The 12,021-nt window shown below is 42.5% G+C and overlaps 1 protein-coding gene across 3 annotated transcripts in view; it reads right to left on the bottom strand.

Moving 5' to 3' along the window:
• sema3b (sema domain, immunoglobulin domain (Ig), short basic domain, secreted, (semaphorin) 3B) overlaps positions 1-12,021 on the bottom strand; it is a 495,602-nt gene that overhangs the window by 284,511 nt on the left and 199,070 nt on the right. Inside the window, exon 1 of one of the 3 annotated variants that reach the window (XM_072280306.1) lies at positions 11,162-11,248. The exons of the other annotated variants lie outside the window; for them this stretch is intronic. The gene's annotated coding sequence lies outside the window, so the exon portion shown is untranslated. Of the gene's footprint in view, positions 1-11,161; positions 11,249-12,021 lie in introns of those variants that run through there. 3 annotated transcript variants of the gene reach the window in all.

Genomic DNA, 12,021 nt, shown 5'->3' on the forward strand with positions numbered 1-12,021 from the left:
GGAGGTTTGAGATCAGAGTTTTCCTAGTTAAAACATCTGGCCACTGGGAAGTCCCATTTGCGGCAGATGTTGCGGAGGTGCTCGACAAAGCAGTCCCCCGATTCACTCAGATGCGAGGGCGCTGTCCACAAGCTGCCATTGGAGGATGGTTGACATTTATTGTCAATACAAGAATGATAGACAGAAGGAACAAATAAGAGTCCAGCACTGTTGCTTAAGGTCGAGAAAGCAATCTGGCCCTGGGGCGTTTGTTGTGGGTGTATGATACTTTGGAATTATCTTGAAAGGTCAGGCCTTTTAACGAGATAATTCCCCAGCATACTTTAGCAACAGGTACGGGGGAGGTGAGGTGGTTAAATGCCTGGCCCACCTCTTGGGCATGGAGCCAGAAAACCAAATCCAGCTGTGATGTGATGGCTGGTGATCGATGGTGTCTAAATGGTATTTTACAGCTAAACATTCAATGCTCTCACAAGCTGGAGCAGTGAGCTACATGGCAGATCAAAGGTGGGAACGGGCAGATAATGGAATGTCTTGAGTCAACAGTATACAAAGCCATCTAAAGTGTACAATGACTGCAAATCCTTTCAAATATAGTTTGTCCAAAGGTACATACTTAATAAATAGAATGTTTGTCACAAAATTGGTCCTCTTTAAGAGCCTGATTGCTGCTTCTGTTACAGGAAGATTTGCCTTTTCTAACTTCAATAAGTCTCAAAGTGCTGTGTAGCCAAAAGATTACTTTCAGAAATTAAAAAAATTAACCTTTATATGTTAGAAATCCAAACCAAAAGCAGAATAAAGTGCCTCTGATCTGAAATGTTAAATCTTGGAATGTGATCATTGTTCTAACTTAGGAACATGATTACTATTTTGTACATATCAAGCACCCACAAACAATTATACAAGGTTGATTAGATAATTTTTATGTTAAGTGTTAGTTGAGGAATGGCTGCTGGTTAACAGACTCCAGGAGAATCTTACGTTTTTTCTTCAAAGTATTGACAAATGCTAGTTTATATTCACTCAGGTAACTTTGACCAAATTCTGTAGATCTGTAGTGGAGAGTATGTTGACTGACTGCATCACAGTCTGATATGGAAAAATCCTACAAAATGTGGTGGATATCTCCCAGTCCATCACTGGGACATCTGTCCCAACCATGGAGCACATCTACAGAAAATGCTATCGCAGGAAAGAAGCATCCATTACCACCCAGGCTGTACTCTCTTTTCACTACTGTCATCAGGAAGAAAGTACAAGAGCCTTGGGACTTGCACCATCATGATCAGGGACAGTTAGTACCCCTCAGTCATCAGGTTCTTGAAACAAAGGGGATAACTTCACACAACTTCACTTGCCCCATCATTGAAATATTCCCACAATGGACTCACTTTCGAGGACTCTTCATCTCATGTTCTCGAAATGTGTTGCATATTTATTTATATTACTGTTGCTTCTTTTTTGTATTTGCACAATTTGTTGTATTCTGCAGTCTGGTTGAATGCCCTAAATGGGCGGTCTTTCATTGTTTCTCATACTGTTACCATTCTTATAGATTTGTTGACCATGCCCCCAAGAAAATGAATCTTAGGGTTGTATACGGTGACATATATATCCTTCAATAATGAAATTTAAGGAGAACTTTGAACAGTTTGTATCATCCATCTTTGCTTTGTTTAAAAAATTCCTGACTTACATTCATGACTTATCTGAGTGACGTAAACCTGATTCTGATACAGGCCTGTATTATGGACTGAGAGTGGGAAAGGGGCATGGAGAAAGGAATCATGGCAGGTAAAAGAGGAAGGGAAAGAGGAAGGAGCAGGCAGCACCAGAGATAACAATCAATAAACCAATTGTTTGGAATCAAATGACCTTGCCTGGTGTCTCAGTGCTGGATATGTCTGCACCCCCATCCCAGCACCCCTTTTCTGCCACCTGTCCCACACCATATCCATGGCACTCCACCCTTACCATTCCCAACATTTTTTGCTCCTGAAAGATTTACAGATTTGCTCTCCACTCCACATTGACAAATACGGTACTGTGCAAAAGTCTAGGCACCCTAGCTTAATGTATTGCCCAAGATTTTTACACAGTACTATACAATGCCAATAAAATATTCATGCCCTTGGAAGTTTTCATGTTTTATTGTTTTACAACATTGAATAACATTGGATTTAATTTGGTTTTTTTTTGACACTTGAGGTCGGTGACTAGTGGTGTGCCTCGGGGATCTGTACTGGGTCCAATGTTATTTGTCATATACATTAATGATCTGGATGATGGAGTGGTAAATTGGATGAGTAAGTATGCAGATGACACAAAGATAGGTGAAGTTGTGGATAATGAAGTAGGTTTTCAAAGCTTGCAGAGAGATTTAGGCCAGTTGGAAGAGTGGGCTGAAAGATGGCAGATGGAGTTTAATGCTGATAAACGTGAGGTGCTACATTTTGGTAGGACTAATCAAAATAGGACATACGTGGTAAATGGTAGGGCATTGAAGAATGCAGTAGAACAGAGGGATCTAGAAATAATGGTGCATAGTTCCCTGAAGGTGGAATCTCATGTGGATAGGGTGGTGAAGAAAGCTTTTGGTATGCTGGCCTTTATAAATCAGAGCATTGAGTATGGGAGTTGGGATGTAATGTTGAAATTGTACAAGGCATTGGTGAGGCCAAATTTGGAGTATTGTGTACAGTTTTGGTCACCGAATTATAGGAAAGATGTCAACAAAATAGAGAGAGTACAGAGAAGATTTACTAGAATGTTACCTGGGTTTCTTCACTTAAGTTACAGAGAAAGGTTGAATAAGTTGGGTCTTTATTCTCTGGAATGTAGAAGGTTGAGGGGGGACTTGATAGAGGTATTTAAAATTATGAGGGGGATAGATAGAGTTGACGTGGATAGGCTTTTTCCATTGAGAGTGGAGGAGATTCATACAACAGGACATGAGTTGAGAGTTAAAGGGCAAAAGTTCAGGGGTAACATGAGAGGGAACTTCTTTACTCAGAGAGTGGTAGCTGTGTGGAACGAGCTTCCAGCAGAAGTGGTTGAGGCAGGTTCGATGTTATCGTTTAAAGTTAAATTGGACAGATATATGGACAGGAAAGGAATGGAGGGTTATGGGCTGAGTGCAAGTTGGTGGGACTAGATGAGAGAAAGAGTTCAGCATGGACTAGAAGGGCTGAGATGGCCTGTTTCCTTGCTGTAATTGTTATATGGTTATATGTGGTTGTATGATCAACAGAAAAGACTTACGTGTCAAAGTAAAAACAAATTTCTACAAATTGGTCTAAATTTATTACAATTATCAAACACAAAATAATTGATTGCATAATTATTCATCCCCTTCAAGTCAGTATTTAGTAGATGGCCCTTTGGCAACCATTACAGCCTTGAGTCTGTGTGGATAGGTCTCTATCAGCTTTGCACAACTGGACACCACAAAACAGGTGATATTAAACCTCATTGTGATTCTGATGAAAAAGACCTCCCTAGGGTTTTCACAGAAATAAATAAGCTTTTAGATAAAAGGCTGTTGTCCCTGTGTTGTGTTGTTCTTAGGTTCTATGATTCTACCTCCAGGGACAGGTAACTTACAGTGACCAATTAACGGATCAATGTTCAAGCTTTTGGGATGTAAGGGGAAGTTAGAGGGCCCTGAGAAAACCCCCAAATTCAGAAGGAGAAAGTGTAAAATCCGCGGCAAGAAGAATGGGAGTCAGACCACAAGACATTGGAGCAGAATTAGGCCATTCAGCCCATCAGGTTACCCCACCATTCGATCAAGGCTCATTTATTAACTCTCTCAACCCTATTCTCGTGGCTTCTCCCTGTAATCTTTGACACCCTTACTAATCAAGAATCTGTTTTAAATATACCAAATGGCCGTCTGTGGCAATGAATTCCACAAGATTCACCACCCTCTGGCTAAAGAAATTCCTCTTCACTTCTGTAGTAAAGGGACGTCCTTCTATTGCCCTCTGGTCCTAGACTGCCCCCCTACTGGAAACATCCTCTCCATGTCCACTCTATCTCGGCCGTTCAATACTTGACTGGTATACTCAGGATTGAACGCTGGTCACTAGAGCCGTGAGGAAGCAGATCTCCTAGCTGAATGACTGTGCTGTCCTCAGAGCCCTGGCCAATATTTATCCCTTAGCTAAAACTAACAGTGATTGCTTTGGGTACGTCATTTGGTTGTTTGTGACATAAACATTTGGTTTCCATGTTTCTTAGCTGATCGCACTTCAGAAGAGCATTTCATTGCCTGTAAAGCACTGGGGACACCCGAAGCTGCTAGAAATGTAAATAGACAATAGGTGCGGGAGTAGGCCATTTGGCCCTTCGAGCCAGCACCGCCATTCACTGTGATCATGGCTGATCATCCACAATCAGTATCCAGTTCCTGCCTTATCCCCATAAATGTTTACTTCTATTCTGTGCATTTGCAAAGGAAGTAAAATAGGGGCCCTAGAGGACTGGTATGAAGAGAAAAACTTCCTGAGGTAATTTCCTCAGGAGGTTATGGTTCTTTTATCTCTTTTCAACTTATCCATCCCCTGGTCCTCAACTCCCCCACTATAGGACACAACTTCTCCACATCCACTCCATTTCAGCCATTCAACATTCAATAGGCATCAATCAGATTGAAACAAACTGGCCATTTTTATCTGTCCTCTCCCATTAACAAGGCATTTTCATCCACAGAACTGCCACTCACTGGGTTTTTTTTTGCTTTTCGTATGACTCTGTAAACTGTAGAGACTGCTGTGTGTGAAAATTCATGGAGATCAGCAGTTTCTGAGATACTTAAACCACCTATAAGACACCAACAATCATTCAATGGTCAAAGTTACTTAGATCACATTTCTTCTTTATTCGGAAGTTTGGTCTGAACAACAACTGAATCTCTTGACCATGTCTGCATGCTCTTATACTTAGATATTTGCATTCACAAGCAGGTGTACAGGTGTACCTAATTAAGTGGCCATTAGGTATATCTCAGTGAGATTATTTGATGGAAGAAGTTAGAGAGATAGCAATCGTCTCAATACAAATTCTAAAGTTGAATCAGCCACTTAGATATTTAATGCCCTAATTTACCAGTATCTGAAAAAATATCGAAGTCTTAATCCAAAATCTTGTCTCTCTCCCTCTCCTTTCACTAACTGTGAAATTTGGACATTGGCCAAATTTGATAACATCTTCTGGTTAAGACCAACACAGACTCATTTTAAATTGGACACCAATGGACTGCTCCAAGTTAAGGCTGCTTGGAATCCCTGATCTCCTAGTACAAAAGGAGATGTGAGAGACAATTCCCCCACCACCACCCCCGACACAGAGAGTGGTGGGTGCCTAGAATGCACTGCCTGGGATGGTGGTAGAGGTAGATACCTCAGAGACTTTTAAAAAATATTTAGTTAGGCACATGAATGTGAGGAAAGTGAAGGATGTATATATTGTGTAGGCAGAGGGAATTAGTTTAGTTGGCCATTTGATTACTAATGTATTTGATTCGGCACAACACTGTGGGCTGAAGGGCCTGTTTCTGTGCTGTTCTGTATTATGTTCTATGTTCTAAAGCCTATTAACAGTCCAGGAACACATATCTAGGAACGTATGAATCATATAGACTGAGTGGTCTGTGCTCAGGGTGCCTGAGTCTACTACTACCCTGCTCCATATCTCCCAATCTCTTCCTCCTTCCTTAACGTCTCCTTAAATCCATCCATCTTCCAAGAGGACCACAACCTTGTTGTGGTTTGGAGGCTTGTGTACCTTAATGACCCGGAGAGCTGTTTTGGCTGGAGTCAGGGTCTTAAGCTTTGGCTCTTGGTCAGGTCAAAAGGTAGAGGACAGACTAAGAGTGGTCCACTAGTTCTCCAATTTTGGGGCTCAGCCCAGGGCTAACGACCCTGACTGGTAAAACAAAATTGTTACGGAAATTACAATGAAGAATCTTTCTAAATTTGAGTGCGATGGTATTCCTGAATCTTCACCCAGAACTTGCATGACTGGTGATAGTGACAGCAGTGAAAGTCCTCCACCTCCGGCAGGGTTCAGGGCTACTGAAACGAAGAAGCCTTGAGCATCATCAGAGATGGAGGACCTTCATTGCTGTCCTAAATGCCACATGCGTAACAGGCAGTAGAGAGATCCAGCCCTCTACTCAACCATTCTGTCTGGTCATGAACTCTACACTCAAGGTTCAAAGTAAATTTATCAGATTCATCATACACAACCCCAAGATTCATTTCCTTGCCAGCATACTCAATAAATCTCATAACCAAAGTACAAGTCAGTGAAAGATTGCATTATCTAGGTGGACAGCTAATGTGCAAAAAGAAACAAAGAACAAACAAATAAACAAGCAATAAATATCGAGAATATGAGATGAAATGTCCTTGAAAGTGAGTCCATAGGTTGGTGGAACATTTCAGTGATGGGGCAAGTGAAGTTGAGTGAAGACATTCTCTGGGTTAAGGGGTCCCATTTGGATCTGATGTTGCATTCAGATGCAAACAACTGATCTTTGTAGCTCACCTAATGGAAATATCTCCCCTGCATTTACCAATCAATCACCTTTCTTAATCATAGCCATGCACTGAGAAGCAATTCGCGGAGAAGGCAGGAATGCTTAAAACCTCAGCACATTCTTATACCAAACAAGCAGGAATTTTTACTCCCTTGCGTCTGTCAGCACATGTTATCAATAAACCTTCAGAGAGTGTCAGGAGGTGTTGGGGAGGGTAGTTAGAAGGGGAAGCTGCAGCAGAATTCACAACCTGAGTGGCTCCCAGGTCAACACTACAAGGGAACAGTCGAATCACTCAACAAGTACTCCAAGGTGCTAGTAGTGGGTCCAGCAACTCAAGGGTCAAGTTTCCACCTGCTCTCAATTACCATGGCTTTGCACTGAGGTCAAAAGGCAAAGGGCAATGAACACCATTCACTCTACTCTCGGTCTTATTGTATCCTAGGTGGGACCTTGCAGGGGTGGAGAATTCAAGATGCACAACCACTGGAGTCTGAGGACAACACATTGGTTCAGGTAGGAGATTTGCTGGCTCACAGTTCCATTCTGGATTAAACCTGGGTCCAGTTGTGACCCCCGTTCCTGCTGGTGTGGAATTTGTTCTTTCTCCATGAACACGAGGATATCGTTTTACATCACAAAGTCATATTCTGTGGGGAATTCAAGTTTCAAATTTATTTGCAACACACACAAAATGCTGGAGGGGCTCAACAGGTCAAGTAGCATCTATGGAAGAGATAAATTTTTGACATTTCAGGCCGAAACCCTTCATCAGGACTGAGAGGGAAGGGGGAGGATGCCAGAAATGAAATTTATTTATCACGGGTACATAAAAATATACAGTGAAATATGTAATTTGCATCAACAATCAACACATCCAAGAGTGTGCTGGATCTAACCGTAAGTGTTCCTGCACATTCCAGCACCAACATAACATGCCCACAACACAAGCAACATACAGCAATAGCAAAACCAAACTCTGTCCATCCTTCCCACCCACACACAGTCCTTTAACTCCAGGACAGGCCCCCAGCCTCTAGCTGACTCAGGCCTGAAGCCATTGGATTTTGATTACCCAGCAGGCTCACAGAGAATCACAGACATGACTCCGGCCAACAGGCCTCAACATCTGGACCTCTGATTTACGGACTCAGGCTTTGATCCACAACATCAATCCAGGACACAGCGATCACCAAACACTAGGCCTCGAATTCCAGTCTCACCAATTTTTGGACCTGGGAATAATTGGAACTCATTTCTCCTGCCTGCACAGAACTCTGACTCTGGTACCTGCCCACAACTCACTGACTGGGGTGGGGGGACCCTCTTCCACTGCCGGTCCAACATCCGGCAACTGACCACCATTGTCCGACATCTGCATTGCTGGCCTTTGAATGTGGAGCAGGGACTTAGACGATGACCTATCTCCTAATTTTCCCACATTGCTGTAAGTAAGCCTTTACCTGATTCCTAACTACCCTCTCTGTCCCTAAAACCATTCATACAAACTTAAAAAAAACAAAAATATTTAACAATTAAACAATTAAAAAACAACTAAATCTGAGCTGTGACTCAGGTGGTCGCAGCTTGGCACCATCTTGAAACATTAATGTAGAATACAGACAGTCTGCCCACACTGCGTTCTGTAAGAGAGGACCCTCCAACTATTATAAGGTTGCCAGTTCCACCAAAATCTTCCTTCCCAAAGTTGGATTACCAACACCGTTCCCTCTAAGCTGCATGGGTGCGTGGCTGCACAGTAATGGAAATGCTCCCGTGTACATAGTCTTTGTTGTCGGAGAGATGGATTTTTCTTTTATATGTAATGAAAGCGTAGCCTCAAATGTATCGCAGCAATACTGTGCTTTCAAATTTGTTGTTTCTGAGAACGTTAAGACCGGTTCAATTAAGATGTTGACTGATATGTTGAACTACATACTTAGAAATGGAGAATTTGAAGAACTGTCAATTCTAGTTGACGATGTTGGAACATTAAGCTTTAGTGCTGACAGTGAATGTGGATTCAGCCTAATGAATTCAAACAAATGTAAATCCAAAAACAGACATGAAGTGGAACTTTTCAAAGTTTCAAAATACATTTTTATCAAAGAATGCATAAATTATACAACCTTGAGATTAGTTTGCTTACAGGCAGCTGCAAAGCAAAACCCAAAAGAACCCAATAAAAAATTAAAGACCAACCACCCCCCCAATGCACACAGAGAAAGAGAAAAAACACAAATCATTCAAACAAAAAAATATTTGGAGGTTCAAATGAGGACTAAGATGTTTCTTTCATCTGGATGTGAAATTAATCTGGACAGTGTTTATAGACAATAGATTCGTAATAAAAACATTCAAGAAAAAGTTTATGAAATGTGAAAGATTTTCTTTGTTGTGCTGTATTTCATTATACCCTTCAATTAATAAATAAAATCAACATGTAATATTTCAACTTGCACTCTAAATTTACATGGTACTCATATTATAAAAAATATTTAATGTGCCGCGCAGTTTTCAGGTCATGTAAAATTTTCCAGCTGAGGGCAATTGTTGGTTCATGCAGCTATATAAAAAAATAGCAGGAACGTTAATTACAAAAATGTTGAGTCATCAACAAGCAACTTTAAACTCCCCTTTAAGGAAGGGAGGAGAAGATGGCAGCGCAACGCAGCGCGTGTGGCCGCTCCGAAATAATATCGTATTTGTAAGTAGGTACCGTGCACAATCATGATTTGATGGAGACAGACGTGAGAAGCACAGAGGAACATCTGGAGAAACTTCTGAAATGCCTGCTACTGTGCAATCGAGAATCTCTGGAGGGGAAGGACCCAAATCCTCGGCTTTGCCTACTGCCTGTTGCCGGGGCCAGGGTTGAAGCGCTCGGCAGAGATGGTGCTCGGTGCTCGGTGTTGGAGGGCTGGTCAGAGGCTCGAAGTTTTCAGACGGACTCAAGAGTCCGCTGTGGTCGGGTGCTTCCAGGGTGCTGCATCGGCAAGTTTGCGGCGCTGGAAGCTCATGGCAGGGAGAGTTTTTCTTCCTTCTACCGTCTGCATGAGATGATGGGATCTTTGAGAGACTTTGAGACTTTTTTTTACCGTACCCATGGTCTGTTCTTCATCAAATTACGGTATTGCTTTGCACTGTTGTAACTATATGTTATAATTATGTGGTTTTTGTCAGTTTTTTTAGTCTCGGTTTGTCTTGTGATTCTGTGATATCATTCTGGAGGAACATTGTATCATTTCTTAATGCATGCATTACTGAATGACAATAAAAGAGGACTGAGTGTCCTCATAATCTAATCTAAGCAATGTACTGGAAGAACTGTTGCATGGGGTTGAGCAGCATCTGTGGGAAGAAATTGTTGATGCTTTGGATCGAAACCACTCAGCAGGACTTGTATCATCAACTGACTGCCTGGTGCAACACTGAACTCGTCGACGATGTTTACAGTGAGTTGCCCGAGGCACGTCGAGGTTGTCATGTGCACAGGTACAATGAAAAACCTGACTTCAACAGCATCACAGGTACTCAAGTACAGACAATACAAAGAATAGAAATTATACATAAACTATACATGACAGTTGAGAGAGAAAAAAAGATTATACAAAAATATGAAAGAGAAGCACATGCAAATGTTGAGGAGCTCAGCAGTCAGGCAGCATTTATGGAGAGGAATAAACTGCCGAGGGGGCATGGGGATTCCATCTTCTTCAGTCCCTTACCTCTTCCACCTAAATCTTCCCAGCTTCTAACTTCATCTCACTCCCCCACCCATCCACCTTCCACCTCACCTGGCCTCATCTATCACCTACCAGCTTGTACTTCTTCCTCCCCCCCCCATCATCTTCCATTTTCCTTTCCAATCCCGATGAATGGTCTCAGCCTGAAAGATTGACTGTTTGTTCCCCTTCCTAGATGCTGCCTGACGTGCTGAGTTCCTCCAGCATTTTCTGTCTGTTGCTCAAGATTTCCAGCATCTGCAGAATTTCTAGAGTGTGTGCAAAAACAAGCTGTTAGTTAAATAAAACACAGTCAGAAATAAACTCATGGTAATGCAAGAGGTTCTATTGCTGAGGTAGGAATTTGTTTCTTTAGGTCAGTTCAAGAACCTGATGTTACATAGAACATAGCAGGTAGACATTACAGGCCCTTCAGCCCATAGTGTTGTGCTGACCATGTAATCTACTCTAGAAACTGCCTAGAATTTCCCTAACACATAGCCCTCTATTTTTCTAAGCCCATGTATCTGCCTAAGAGTCTTTTAAAAGGTACCTGTACGCACTTGACTGCTCCAGCCTTCAGAGTTCAGATGCTCCGAATCTTCAGAGTATGGATAGCTGGCACGTCCCCTTTAAGGATTCTGGTCCCCTCCACTAACTGGCACCAAGATTTGGATACTTAAAGAGCACCTGTACACAGATTTGGGGCTCAATTATTAGCTCAACCTTGGCTTTGTCTGCAATTGCATTTAGGACTTCTACCACGTTTGGACTCTCGTCTAGTCTCGTCAGGTTCTCACTTAACATATGGTCAAGAACCCTGTTCTTGTCTTAGTCTCATACTCATGTCTCGATTCTAGTCTCGGACAGTCCAGCACTTGGTCCTTACCATCTCCTTGCCTGGGTCTCTCGTCACAGCTGATAGTTAGAGGAAAGTAGCTATTCCTGAACCTGTGGGATTTCAGGGTTCTGTACCTGCGCCTTCACAGAAATAACAAGAGACTTTCCTGAAGGCAGCGACCAAATATAAGTATGGTCAGTCAATGAATGACTCAGACTTGTGTGTCAGGGGAAGTACCGAATACCATGCAGTCAGAGTCATGGCATGACTAAGTGTTAACTATGAATCTATATTTAGTAATCCTGCCGCCTGAGCAGAAGGCAGTGGCCTGGAGTCCACCCAGCAAATCCAGTGACGTTAAAGTTGTACTGATGAATTGGGCAGCATGCATCAGGAGAAGGACATTTATAGGCCACACATCCAGAACCATTCACTCACTCCCTCACTGATGCACAGTAGCTTGTACTATCTACAGTAGGGATTCCCAGCCTTTTTTATGCCATGGACCACTAAGCCAGGGACTTGTGGACCCCAGGCTGGGAACCCGTGATCTACACTGTCTCCCCTCAGACGACACCTTCCAAACCCCTCTACCAGCTAGAAGTTCAAGGGCTGAAAATGCAGAGGAACACCATCACATGGAACAAAACACAAAACTCTGAAGGAACTCAGCCGTTCAGGAAGTATCTGTGGAGAGTCAGCATTGCGGGATGAGACTTTCATTGGGACCAGAAAGCAATGGGGGCAGAAGCCAGATAAAAAGACGAGGGGAAGGGACAGAGTACAAGCTGAAAGGTGTTAGGTGAAACCAGGTAGGGGGAAAGTGGGTAGGTGAAGGAAGGGGGATGAAGACATAGAAAAGTACAGCACAAAAACAGGCCCTTCAGCCCATCTAGTCCAGCCATTTA

The sequence above is a fragment of the Mobula birostris genome, chromosome 16 (genome assembly GCF_030028105.1).
Source record: "Mobula birostris isolate sMobBir1 chromosome 16, sMobBir1.hap1, whole genome shotgun sequence".
NCBI classification, from domain to species: Eukaryota; Metazoa; Chordata; class Chondrichthyes; order Myliobatiformes; family Myliobatidae; genus Mobula; species Mobula birostris.